This window comes from Channa argus, chromosome 20 (assembly GCF_033026475.1).
Source record: "Channa argus isolate prfri chromosome 20, Channa argus male v1.0, whole genome shotgun sequence".
Taxonomy (NCBI): Eukaryota; Metazoa; Chordata; class Actinopteri; order Anabantiformes; family Channidae; genus Channa; species Channa argus.
Window position 1 is genome coordinate 18,032,754 of NC_090216.1, and position 14,888 is coordinate 18,047,641.

Here is a 14,888-nt window from a genome sequence, read left to right on the forward strand (position 1 = left end):
ACATATTGTACCTTCCCTGACCTTTGGCTGGTACATCCCTACACACTGTGGTTTGAATTTGTCCTCGCAAACTCTGTTGGCTTCTTTTTATTTTTCCATAGCATCACTCCTGTGAAAAAGTTTAAATATGAATTAGAAATGAGTTTCCCTGTATAGGACTTCCAAGAGGACTTGCACGAGGACGTCACGCTGCATGGCTGGTCAAAAAACACTGGACTTTGACTGTTTCCTGCTTCCTACCAATGAACAACATCTTTCCCCAACCATTCACCAACACAGAGGTTATGGTGAAAGGTTCATAACCTGAGTAAAACTGTTGCTTTTAACTCAAATCACGGATTTACCTAAACCAGTTATAGCCTGAACGGCACAAATCCACTATGTTGTTCCCAAAGTCAAGCGTCCTTTCCAATGAAGCTGAAACCACTACAACAGCATTTGTCCTCCCACAGGCAATAACGGAATGGTAATCCAAGTCTGAAAGGTACAAGGGATGCTCTAGACAAGGTCAGTAAGGCTGGCCTTTAAAAATGCCACGTTAACCTGGATACGCACCTAGATATATTTTATGGTGTCCTATAGACTAAATGACAATCTGTCAAGTTGAAGGTAGTTTAGTAAACACAGGATTATTCCCTTTCTAAAGTCTAGTTCACAACGGCCTGGTTGTGCCATAGTTTTGCTTCTGCTAGAAATGGATTATAATGTTCTGCTCTATTCTAAGCTACAGATACTAGTGACTGACTGAGTTCTTTGTGTTCCGACATCCAACACAAGTATTTGTTTGTTTTTTCGAGCTTAAAAATAATGTTGCTGGTAAAGCGGTAATGCACTGAGAGATGAGTGATGACATGGCTCTATGGTGATTCTGTACAGTAGCTTGTGGGAAAGATGACCAGCTTGTGTTATAGAGCTTGGCAGCGTTTCCCAGATTCTGCAATATGATTATTTCTGGTGTATAAATATGAGTCAAGGTCAACCCCCACATGACACTAAACATTGTGTGGTCTCTAGGTCTGGGGTCCATCCTGGGGGTGGGGGTGGGGAGTGGTGAGGTGGGTGAACGCCAGACAAACTGAGCATCTAGAACTGTTAAGAAATGCAGGGGAGGATTCCAGATCCTGGGCTGGGAACACAGCATCCCATATCCCTCTGACATCCTCAGACCCCCAAGAGGACATGAGAGAGGGGGAAATCACACTATGTTCTTATAATCAAAATACCTCCACTTAGCTTTGCTAGCTCTATTCTTGAACCTGGCTGCTGTTGCTGGATTTCATGTGTTCTTCTCTTGTCTCCATCCAAACCCCTGGCTCTGTCTCTTGGTCATTGCCTTGGCCTTTATTCTGACTTAACTTCTTATTTCTGCTTCTTTCTCACTCCCTTCCCTTGCTCTGACACTGAGTCACTACTTCTTATGTCTTCTTTGTGTGGGGGAGTGTATGTGGAAGTCTCGGAGGGGTTGGCTGGATGCAGCAGTTGTGGTTTGGACTGTGGACAGGCACTAATTCACTGATTTAAATAGTGTATGATATAATATGATGATTTATGCTACAAATGCTTAAATGGCAATAATATTCTCCGGGGTGATTTTAATTTCAATACATGTCATAATCTGATGTCCTTGTGCCTTTAAACTGAACCGTTAAGCTAAAGCCAACAGCCGAAGCAGTAGGAGAGACAGAAAACGGACATTTTGGTCCACTCAAACGTACATTCTTCTACATTATAATTACCTGTGAGACACCATTTAACATAAATTACAAGCTGGATATAGCTAGTTTACACAATTATGAAATAGTGGAAAAACTATTGAGACACTACAACTGATAAAGGACATTATTCGTCTTATCAGATCTGCTGTTAATTTAGCTGGATGAACGTATGGGAAATCCCATGCTATGTACCTCAACAGACAGTGATAATGTCATAAGGGCCAAGAGGCTGGGACCTACAAATCACTTCTATGACTAGCAGCCTTCTAAGTCCAGTAAGATGTCCATTGACTCCATGTGAACTTTTACGCTATCTGTTTACTTGGCTTTGGAAATCCACAATTTTCGCTTAAGATTGTGTGACAGCCAGCAATAATTTTTTTAAAAAAAGCTAAGCAAAATGTTTCTGGGCTGATGCCAAAATGAGGGGCTCCCAAGGGCTGTTGGTGTGGGGGTGGATGACAGTGGATGGAAATAGCTGGCCAGACCACGGGGAAAGCCCCTGTAAATACTGGGACAGTGACCACAGGCCTGCCTGATGGACACACAGCTGTAGTAGTGGAAGTTGTTGTAGGAGTGACGTGAAATGATTGGTCTTTTGGCAGCAATATGCAACATATTTTGCTTGGGTCTGTTTGTGGCCCTGAAGATGGGAAACAAGCTGGGTCCGTGTTCTCGAGAGGTCCTGGGGGAGTAAAGGACCAGAGGGAGGAGATTCTGCCAAAATGCCATGTCGGTTTGGCATGTTTATGGCAAGGACATCCAACCCACGCCATACCTCTCATGTTCAGCGGAAATAACTGTCTCAAGCAAACGTCAATGAATAGCACAATTTTAAGATTAAAGTCATAGCGCACATAGTTGCATAAGGTCACAGTAGCACATGCTGGCCCATATCACAAGTAAACAATGGTTTAAAAAAAAAAGAAAAGAAACTCTTTTACTTCCTGTTGAACTGATTTGCTTCAAATGTTAAGCACACTTGTTGAGTTCACACAAACCACATTTGATTTATGTCCATCAACTGTCAACAAGAACTTTAACAAAAACTTTACATAACACAACCACTGCATTAGACCCCTAAGTTAGCACATAGCACATACAGTGCTCAGTGGGCATGGATATTGTTTTGTGTGTATTAGGGTCTATATTACCCACAAGGACGGGTGTTGTGAAAAAATACTTGGCATAACATTGCTTGGCCTTTATTATGAACTTTCATTGACATCAAAATTACATACAAACATAAATAATATATATATAAATATACAAAAAGATGTAACGGCTGGTGATTGTTATGCAGTACTCAAAGTCCACCCGACAGTCAGTTTTACAGCAGACACTCAGTGGTGGACAACGGCAGCTTTTGCTTTTTCATAACATGCTGCTATGACTTTCTTGCCAAAAAAAAGTAGATGAGAAGAAATTTCATATCAGGGCTCAATCACCTTCAACATGTGCTTAAAATCTCAACAACTAAATTACTTTGGCCCAATCTGTATCACCGTAGGCAGTTAAAACTCTGAAGAAGGCAGAGTCTGGAGCAGTAATATATGTTCATGTAAAAGATGATGTGTTGCCAGGAAAAATACCCAGTCACCACTAAACAATATACAGAGATAGCGTCTATTTTATCCACTTGTCTTTGTCAGTTGTTGTATTATGCCAGAAAGCTGAAGTGTTCCCAAACAGGAGACCTTAATAATAAGGGAGGGTCTTGCTTTTGGTGTGACATTGCTAGCCTGAGGCTGGCAGCTAAGCCTTCTGCTGCAGTCCATCACATAAAATGAAAAAAACGTTTGAGAAAAAGTTCTCCAGAAAGACAATTATGCTGTTAACTGCTCTTATAGATTGTGTACACATCTACATGAAACCTACAACCAAAATGGTTTGATATGTGTATGTGTTTTACTTTTTTTGGAAAAACAGAAAGAATCATTAACCTAGTGAGATTTAGTAAACCTGTATTTTGGGGCCCTGACATTTCTACCTAACGATTCTATCCAGTTAGAAACTTCAACACCTATGAAAAATAACTGACCCTTTCCAAAACGGAGGGATAACAATGACTCTCTATCGGCTAAAATACTCGCAGTATCTAACAGTGGCAAGGTACAGTAAGTTCTAGTACAATTTACTTTAATGAGATTACAAAAGTGGTACACCTGTTCCTATGGAAACAGCATCTATTATAGGACATTTTACATAATACGAGGACATGTTATCTGATAATTCCCACAGTGCCTCAGAAGCAAAAGCGCATGCAAACAACGTACAGAGAACACAAGCGTACAGTAAGTGCAGTAAACATAAAAAATAAAATGATGAAAAGCACATAACCTCCATAAAATAGAAGGTACAAAATAAAGTATCTCCAGCATCATGAGAATGTCAAGACAAATATCAACATAGTCTTAGGAGGCACAAGATTGAGTAAAAGGAAGGAGTGGCTGAAGTATTTTGAGCAGCCTTGTAAAAAAACATACTGCTCGGTGATGCCATGTGCAGCTGGCAGTACCATAAACAAACACTGTGCCCTTCACTGAGCTATGAATCATAAGAAGGGGGAAGTTTGCAGACAGGGGCCCTTGTGAATGTGAATGTGATGGTGTGGATATAGCTCCGGTCATGTCAGACTGTGTGGGAAACACAAAGAGGGGCAGACTGAGTCACATGGGTCGTCCTGCTCCCAAAGACACAACTCTCTCTCTTTCTCTCTACCCTTTCAATCTCTCCGTCAATACATCTCCCACTAGCAGGCCCCCACTTGTTTATGCTGATGCCTTGTTCGTATGTATTTTTTTATAACACATAATGCATTATATTCTTTTTTTTTTTTGGTATCAATATTATTCTGGATGACAATGTAGTATAAATTTGTCTAGACAGGATTATTAAGGTTTGTTTCTCTGGTGTGAGCTGTGTCTGTTCAGCATTAACAGCACAGTTATTATACATGTAATTACCACATTGTACAGTAATAAGAGTCTATGCATATGTGCAGTGGAATAATATCCTGTATCCTGTATAAGCTACAATATGTGGGTCTATGATTGTGTGGCTGCTTTGCATGGTGTGTATTGTGATTTTCTGTGAGATCAACAACTACTGGCTTCACTTTCTCCAACTAATTTCTGTTTAATCTCCTCACTCTGCTCAGTCTCCAATTTTACTGTACAACACAGGTTCTTTTTGACTTGACACCTGCTATGTTAAAGCTAAACTATGCAACTTTTGGGAAATTAATTTTTTCTAGAAATGTGCTTCCAAACCTTTTTAGGTAAATGGTCTCCACTTATACTGCGCTGTTCTACCTATTGGCACTCAAAGCACTTTACACTGCTTCATATTCACCCATTCACACACTGATGGTGGAGCAGCCGGCCAACTCTCACTGGGAGCAATTACGTTGGGGTTCAGTGTCTTGCTCACCCACACTTCGACATGTGAATGGCGGAGCCAGCAGTCTAACCAACAACTGGGGGATTGGTGAACGACAGCTCTACCTTCCGGCACCACAGTCGCCCCATTTAATGTGGAGGGGTGCTCACTAAATGAGAATGAATGAGAGTTAAAAACAATGAACCAAGTTTCCGAACACTAAGAAATAGAACACTAGAGAATATGCTCATAAATTGTGCTAAGTCTACCACACAAATGATAACCCTGTTCCTTACTGGATGATCAAAATTGCCACGCTCCTGACTCTGATATCTGACTTGAATATCACAGGAACTTCTTCCAGTGTTGCTGTGTAAAATGATGAACCCTTGTATAACAGTGTCTGTCTCGCTTTCAGATTTGTTACACTCCTATTATCAAGTGAAGCTTGTCTTTTTAACGGCTCAGAGAATTTCAAGGATTTCTGCTTGATTAGTACGTTTTGCAGTATTCTCATTCACAGTCATTTGGGTACTTGGAATGTGGTAGATAGAAGAAGAACATACTGTAGCACTGAGAGTGTGGGTGGGCGGAGCAGATTAGACTGATTCTAAGTCCCTTACTCTTAACCTGGCCTAACTGTGAGTTTGGGCAAGCAGCCGTTACCTTTTCGGGCAAACAAGTACGACAGGGACAAATATGCCATAGTTCAGGTCACTTCTGAGCTCCCCAAACGCACAGTGAGCTCCGCCACTTTCTTCTTAATAAAAGATGTTATCGTGCTTTCAGTAGAAACTTCTCTGAAGGTGTTGCTCCATTGATGAGCCCCAAAACCCCATATCAGTGGTCGGGGAGGTGTCAGTTTGTTTTTGAGGTGGCAAAAGTTCTTCTCTGCAGTGCCCCCTGCCCCAAACTGCATCCATTTCAGCTGGAAGAAGGGGCGAGTGCTCTTGGCGTGAGGGTAGTGCTCCTGCAGGACGATGACGCTGGCAGAGAAAATCCAATTTGATACTTTTGATACTTTTTTGTTTTTTGTTGTCTCTCTCTCTTCTCCTCGGGTGCTTTGTGTGGATGTATATATGGGTGTGTTTATCGATGTGCGTGTGTGTGTGTGTGTGTGTGTGTGTCAAAGGCAAAACAACTGATAAAATCCTCCAGAATTAAACTGTGTCTCTGCACTGCTGCATAGAAAAAAAAATAAAAAGTGTAAAAATGCCATTTGTCTTATTCCAATAACATTATAATTATCTCCTGAAAGTCGGAATTAAAAACCTCACACTATTTTTCTAAAATTGAGATCATTGTTTGCTAAAGCGTTACTGAGATGCTTTGATTCCCCAGAATAATGAGGATGTGGTGGAATAAAACATGGAATAAGTCCAACATTATACTGCAAATATGCAAATGCATGTACTACTTGACATACTGGTACATCAACTTTAACTGCTCTCGATCAGCAGCTGCTGGTGGTCTTGACTTTTTTTTTTTTTTTTTGCTTTAACTCTGCTCTGTGTTGCACATCTTATCACCATACCTAGACATTTAAAGAAGTCTATATCTGGTTTTACCAAAGAACTCAAGGTGTTTTGTTTTTGGTCCAGTGATAATTCACTTGTTTGTGTAATGCACAAGTTCCAAAACTCTCTTTAGATGTTTTTGAGTGCTGAAGTAAAAATTCTTAACACATCAAGAAAATTGGACAATATTGCACCAATTTTATGTTTCCCTCCATGGCTCCCTACACATCAACTAATTTTTAAAGTATCTTTCATACAGGTTCATCCACTTAAAGCTGAGCAATGTGTTCACTTGTCACCTATCCATGTAATATTGGACTCTTAGATATTTCTACTGACATATACAATGTCACATATTCCACTCTGCTTTCAGCATACAGGGCTCCTGCCCGTCCACAGAGGTACAGTAAAAACAGGTCTGCTGGCTCCAAAGTATTTCCTATTGTGTCCTTCTCCTGGAATAACCTCCATGCTGATGTCAGTTGTGTTCCATAGAAGCTTACTGTTTAAATGCAAATGTTACCTATATGCATGTCTTCACTTTGTGTTGGCAATTTCAGGCCTTGTACATGTTAGAAATATCCAGCCACATATACCATATTCAATGTTCTTCTGACAAAAAGATCAGTGTAAACACTCTTCTCTGCGCTGTCCACTCTTTTTAATTCTTTTTATTTTTCTCTGCTAGAGCGAGCAATTTGTTTCTGATTGCTTCATTCCAGACATTTTCTATCTGCACCTTCATCCTCCAGAAGTCTGAGCCTCTTCGCCGTCTCCCTTTCTCTCTCTTCTTGGTCTTTCTCTCGCTCAGTACTTTTGCTTTTAATGTCCTATATACAGTACTTTGTGGGAAGGGTTTGTGTGAGTTTTGTCTCTTGTTTGTTATGACCTATCTGTTGGCAGTGTCTTCGGAAAGCATTCACACTCTCCAAATCTTTGCACCTCATAATGCATTGGAATTTTTTATGGAATTTTTGTCCATCACTTTATTCACAATGAAGCCAAGTAAAAAAATATTTTTTAAGTTGCAAATCAGAAGTAAAAACTAGGTGCTTCATTATATGAAGATTGTTTAGTGATTTAGGACTGCCATACAGAAGAGACCTTTTTAAAGCCCCGGCTGTATTTGGTATTGGATCTTAAAGAAAGTAGTTGGTATCACTAATCCACAGTCACCTAGCATCCTTCTCATCACACAGCTACTGCAAACAACAGCTCCACCTTTCACAGTGACTGGTCTGTTCATGAAGCTATGGATTCATGCATGATTGATTGATTTTATTATTATTATTATTATTATTATTATTATTATTATTATTATTATTATTATTTTGTAACCAATTGCCCACTTCTGGAGTAGTTTTATGTTCAGTTTCTAATAACTCCTTCCTCCTGTAATGCATTTGGGTCGGACTATCTGGCCAACAGAAAAACACAACCAATGTAGTCTCAAGCCACCTAGACACCAAAGCTCCATGCCTTCAGCTGCTATAAACTTAATGAGCCCAGTGCTCGTAAGCTTCACAACCCCATTATTCACGAGTTCCAGGTCCCCCGCACATGAGTTACAGCCTAGTACCACCCTGGGCAAAGAATATTTGGGCCTATCTAAAAGCCCAAGTAGGAGAACACATTTTGTCCTGGATCCAGAGAGACCAACAGTCCAACAGAAGAAAGGAACGCTCAGATATAGAGCCCTCTCACAGGTCTCCAACGCACCCGGTCTTCAGCCCCATTCATCAAGCACACCCAAGCTACAGCCTTTGCCCCACAGCACCTCAGAGACCTCATGAGGTTAATGGGAAGCCATCAGAGTCAGTTGACACTGTGCAAGCTCCAGAATCAGCAGATGTCATGCCTGCTTTTATTTTCCTGTTTGACTCACACCATCCCCTTCAAGTCCTTGAGCTGTCGCGAATGAAGCTGCAAGTGTCTCCCATTCTCCAAATGATTGTTTGTATTCAGTTTTAGCTTGTTACCCTAACAATAATTACCTTTTATGAATCAGGGTCTCCAATTCTGGATCAGGTATTTCACACCTAGGACACCTTCACTGATGTTGCAATCGCTTCTTTTGGGTGTAGTTTGGGGTAGTACATGTAAATGAATGCCGACTTCCCTGTGACTTCCCTATATTAATATATCTCTCTTCTTCAAGCTGAAAAATGCCTCCAAATTACTTGTACAGACCTTCAGTTCAGATTATGTCATGTCATGGGTCATGCTATGGAGGTTGTAATCATGGTCGAGTGGTTTACCAGAGCTTCTCCAGATGATATCATCTGAACTCCTAATGATGAAAAACCCCTCTGGGGGATAGAAATATTTTAATATAGGGAAGTCAGAGGGACGATTAAAAGCAATAATGTACATTTACACCATAAACAAACCTTCAAACAAAAAAGAAAAAACGGGAATATATAGAATATATATTAAGCTGTATAATGAAGCTATCATCATATCGTCATATTGCACCTGGTCATATTGCACCTGTTAACCAACCACTTGCATTGTTTTCTAAGACTGATAGGAAAAGGTCTTGAAATAGCTTTCCCATGAGCCTCTGGTCTAAAATAAAATAAAGGGGCTGGCAGGAGCCACCCACCACACTGATGCGACCCTGTCATGGGAACCATGCTAAACTGTGGAGATTTGAGCAGAGTAAATGAAACATCCATCCCTCGCTATCTCTATTTACATCACTGATGCAAATGCTCATTTGTCTTTTGTGAACAATAAATACACAGAGGAGGGAGGCTACTTCCATGTGTGTATATTTGTGTGTGTTTGCATGCGCACCGGGGTTGCACATAGGTCCATTACGGGCTCTGGCTTGTGGAGATGCCTTGTTGACTTGTCTCAGACATGAGTGAAAAGAAGAATAAGCAAATTGCATCAAGGGAGTGAAGGGCTAATAAGCCCTGTAAACAAAAAAGGGCATACGAGCCAATATTGCCAAAGTAAACATACACACACACATGCAGCATGCTTCAACCAAAACATTTACATTAAACACCGCCCAAAAGACCATTTATTAAAAGAAAACAATAATGCTTCACAACTTACAAAGCTGAAGCACTCTGAAAACCCAAACAGGCTATATCTACAAAAAAAAAGTTGGGATTCCACTGACATGAATCGGGTTCTTTGGGGGGCGCTGAAGCAGAATCGGCTTAACTGAATCGCACCAACCAGCCGTTCACCTTTCTCTGCTTTATTCTCAGACTGCACTCTATTTTAGGGACCTCTGATGCTCCGTCTTGGCCACGTCTCCCTTTTTCCACTGGAGAAAAAAGTTATTCATAATCCTCCCAATAACTCAACACTGTTTGTCCAGTGTGATAAAGCAAAGAGAGCACTCACATTCTAAATTTGCATTCTTCAGAAGTAAATGACTTTGTCAGCTAGAGTAATACAGTTTGCTGCATCTGCCTCCTCCTACAGTAGAGAGGCTGTTTGCATGGGAACATTTTAGAGATCCAGAGGGGAGACAATGCTCCTGGCTTCTCCCCACAAGACGAGCCTCTGTGGAGCTGGAACACTACCTGCTGATGCTCCAAGATCGTCCCAAAGATGCAAGTTTTCCATTTGATGACATTGCCCTCCTCTAGGCTGCATTGCGAGAGTTTAGAGCTGGTTTATTTAAAGGGGAAAGTTAAAAAATAAAGATAAGAGATTATTCTCAAAATAGCAAACAGAAGATCATACAGTTTACCATCCCCTGTACAGTCCTCAGGAAGTCTTCAGTTATCCAAAATATGCACTTTTTACTACAAGTTTACATCAAGTTAAAGGTAACTGCAGTTAGAACAAACCCATTTACTTATTGTTTTTGTTAGTAAAGCTAACTTAAAACAGTAAAAGTATTGTTACATTATTGTAAAAATACAACAGTAATGAATACATAAATAATAATTAATGAGGCAATGAAACTACTGCACCAGTAGGAGGCAGTAACTCACAAAAAGGTCTTGTAGGCAAGTAGTTACAGGGCCAAAGCGCCATGGTGCAATAAATGTGCAATTATCAACTCAGTGCAGTTGACCATTGACCTTTTTCTGCTCTTGAAGCATCATCTGCTGACATTTGCTAAGGACGGAGGATTAAATGTTTCAAAAATGAACTCCTGCTGCAAGCAGGAATATATTTCATATTTAGTGCCATAAAGTGTAAAGTAGATTTTACACTATGGTGGGACTGATCTGACCACTGAAAACTTACAACTAATTGACACAACACGACTTCAACGTGAAGAAAAATAAAAAATACTAAATTCACATTAGCATCGATTACTTGTCTTTTTTAAGCCAATGGGTTTGCATGGTTTTAACAAGTCCTTAGGATTTTTGTTAGGATTCTAAGTTCCAGGAAATGTCACATGAGTTCGGCCAACTTAAATACAGGACATGTGCTGTTTGCTGTTTTGTGTGTGTGTGTGTGTGTATAAACTAAATTGTGAGTGTACTATAATAACCATTTATAAGTACAAAACACATTCCTGTTGTTTTTTACTTTATGTCTGTTTATTTAAAGCAATTATTTGGCATTATTTACCTTATTAGTTCATCTTATAAAAAATAAGGTTAACTAATTAGAATTTACAGCGAAGACCAAAAGATCAGAGGTTATAGGTGGCCATTAAACTGAGGACAGGAACCACAAGATAGAACTTCAGATCCTGTACTGCAACCAGCCCTACCTACCCTACTCAAACACACAAGCTAGAGTGATTATGTGTGTATTCTTACAAAGTGCCTTGTTACGCTGGTAAAACAGAGCAATGCCACAGTTTGACCTAGCGTGATGGAAAACCTTTTCTGTGTCTTCTTTTATGCCCAGCAAACAGTTTATTTTGAGTCTAATTTGTTACAAGGTTCTATATGTGAAAGCAATTTTCCCTAAAACATGGGTCGCGTGGATAAGGCCATAAAATGCAACTCTTGTTCTGTTCTATAGAAGTGTGGCACAGTCTGTCCAAATAATCCTAGCCACAGATGAGCTATGCTCCATAATGCAAGGATTTATGAGTGTGAAGAGGAAACTGTGGACAGGGGGAAAGTCCTATGTGCTTAGAAGCCTGAGCCTACAAATTACATTTACATTCAGATATTTTCTTTCCTCTCTTTTAACTGCTGTCTATGTTTTTTTAAATGCATTGTTTAGCTTATTATCTATGCTTTTCTGAAGGAGGTGAAAAAAAATCAAACAATTATTTAATCAGAATCTTTCAAATTCCAAATGTATTAGTAGGAGATAACGTTTTGGTTGGGTTGGAGTTCCATCCGACCAGGGAGTCAGTTACCAACAAAGAGCTGCACACTAGTGTTCTGCAAAGTTTCAGAAATCAAGAGTCACATGCCAGACGGAAAATTTACCAGTCAAGCAAAATGCATTAGACGGTTAGAAGTCACTCAGTAACTGCTGTCTCTTCAAGGACTCTCGGTCACAGAAGCTTTTCCCAGCACCTCTCCACATTATAAGTTTAGAAGGTTAAAAGCAAAGGGAAAGGTATAAGCCTCTTACTGTTTTTTTAGTTATTGTCACACTTGAGTTTAATAAATTAACTAACAATATTTAATTGTTCACTTTCGATGCAGGCTGACTGAAATCCAGAACCCTGAGTGCCACCTGCCTGTATGGTGTCTTCTGTTCTCACACAGCCTTGCTGTAAGCTGAATTGCTGCATGACTTTTACTTCAGCAGGGAATTTACGGGCATCACTTTGTTCTCCACTCAGCCTCCCATTCTCTGTTATCTCCCACAGGCTAAACGTGGGGCTTTATCTTACCACCTGAACTTCATTATTCTATTCATTTATGACTAGGTACATCTTGTATCTTGACTTTTTGATTTCACATAATTCATGGGTTACAAAGTCAGGCTTGGATCTATGATTCACTCAAGATCTTTACTGGTACTGACAAGCTGTTCTGATTTACTTTCTCTCACACAGTGTAAAAAATTATTTGATCTCCTTTTTCTGTGATTTATCATACACACACCTCCCAGAGCAAGAAAAATCCAGAGTTATATTTTCGAATAGGTTTTGTTTTAGCCCAAAACAATTTTTCTATCCCCATGTAAACCCATCACGCCTATTCATAAGCATGGCTATTACAAAGCCCCTTTCCCAAATCTTTGACACAGCTCGATAAAACACAAAAATGTCCACTTAGCCATCAATCTCTCCAGCAATATAAAGGATGTAATAATAACTCTGAAACAGTAATAGCTTTACTTTTACATTTTCCTGAGAATAATTGTTTTTTAAAGTATAGCGATATTTTTGTCAATAATTAAAAAAAATGTAAAGCTTCCATATATGGAATTATAAAGACTGATTATACCTATATGGCACCACTACCTGTCTCTCGTTTATTTCTCTGATCCCTTAGATTCCCTCCATGCTGACATGAGAAAGGATGCATGTGGGGATCTCCATCACAGGTCAAGCAATTCAGAAAGCAATTAAAGATTCAGAGATGCTGTGATCTTGTTACGTTCAAATTTCTCATATGATGTACTGTATGTACTGTACCTGTATGCATTGGTATACATCTCTGGAAACAGCTGCATGACATCTGTTTGACCTATGTTTTCAACTTTGACCCAGACAAAATTATGTGTCAGTAAGAGGCACTAACTGTTTTGAGACATGACATGAAATCAGAAGTGAACACATGACTGCTGTGGAGTGTGTACACTTGTGTCTAAGTAGAAATCTCATACATTCTGTTTATCTTCAAGGCATCTAAGCAGGAAAAAAAAAGTAAAATATTTAACATAAAATACATGTACAGAAACCAGAGGGATGTTTGAGTGACACTAGTATTATGTTGTAGGTCTACTGACACACGAGACCATTCGGAAAAAAGCCTGACTATTTGCTGCTGAGGCATCACAGTAAAAAGGTTCCATGTGACAGGCTGTTATAAATGTCACAACCATGAACTGTTTTTCATACAGACAAAAGGCACACACAGAGCGCACACAGAGCACACACAGTGCACACACAGAGCGCACACAGAGCGCACACAGTGCACACACAGTGCACACACAGAGCGCACACAGAGCGCACACAGAGCGCACACAGTGCACACACAGAGCGCACACAGAGCGCACACAGTGCACACACAGTGCACACAGTAGGGCTGCACAATCACTACTAAGAGTGCAACTAAAAACACTTTCTGCAGATTGATATGCACTGTGGTACTTCGGCAGGGAAATTTTATGGGGTGGAAAATGTAAATAGCCACTTCTGGCTAGTAACATTCAAATCCCCATTAGCCATAAGGTAACTGATACAAACGTCAAAGGTTTCTTTTATGTAACTGTTAGAGTCTTTACAATAAAAGTAATAGTATAGTACCTAAAGTGTCCACTATGGAAAACAGATCATCTCTGGATGACAATTTTTTTTTCACATTCTCAATATAAAATTTAAATGTATTATATAACATTATACTATTAGCACCTGGCTGACAGGTAATTGTGTCAATCATAATCACAAGTTGTCAAGCTACATAAGACAAGCTTAGTTTTACTGTGCTACTCAAGCCTTGAGTTTAAAACTGGAAAGCTTGAAAATCAATTTAGCCCTGAAATGATTCATTAAACACTGAGACCATTATTCTCATGGTCTTCAGACTAACTCATTCTTGCACTTGGCAGAACTCGATGGCCAATACAAAAGTCGGTACATTGTTTTGCCATGTTACAGTACTTCACAATATCAATGTGAAATACATTTCATTTACTGCCCTGGTGTAAGAAGCTGACTGCAAAAATCTGTCTTCACATAGTCCAATTTGCAACCTCAGAACTCCACCAGTATTTTTATTTTTCCCTGAGATTAGTGCAGGAAATGTATTATGAAAGTGTTAGTAAAATACAGTATTCTAATATCATTTATAAGATTAGTCTTCACTTAAGATCTTGTACAATATTAGGTTTTATTGTCTTAAATCAAAGAGTTAGCAGATGTTCAGAGTGCAGTAACTACTGTGTTAAAAAGAAAAAAGTCAAGTTAAAAATAGTAAAAACACTGCATTGGTTTTGAGGTTAATTACAAGTCAAAACACTGCACAGATTCTATAACACAACACTGTAAAGCTACTTTAGTGAAATTATCAGGTACCTACTTATTGACCTACAGAAAAAAAAAGAAAACAGCAAACCCAGATCAACAAATGTTCTCTGTTCTGTCCATTCATGGCTAAAAAAACACAGGAATAGAGATCAATATTTTTTTTTTTCTTATCAACTTAAATCG

The 14,888-nt window shown here is 39.5% G+C and overlaps 1 protein-coding gene across 8 annotated transcripts in view; it reads right to left on the reverse strand.

The window, feature by feature from the left end:
- Positions 1-14,888, reverse strand: part of myocd (myocardin) — a 115,647-nt gene that overhangs the window by 86,697 nt on the left and 14,062 nt on the right. The gene's annotated exons all lie outside the window — the stretch shown is intronic.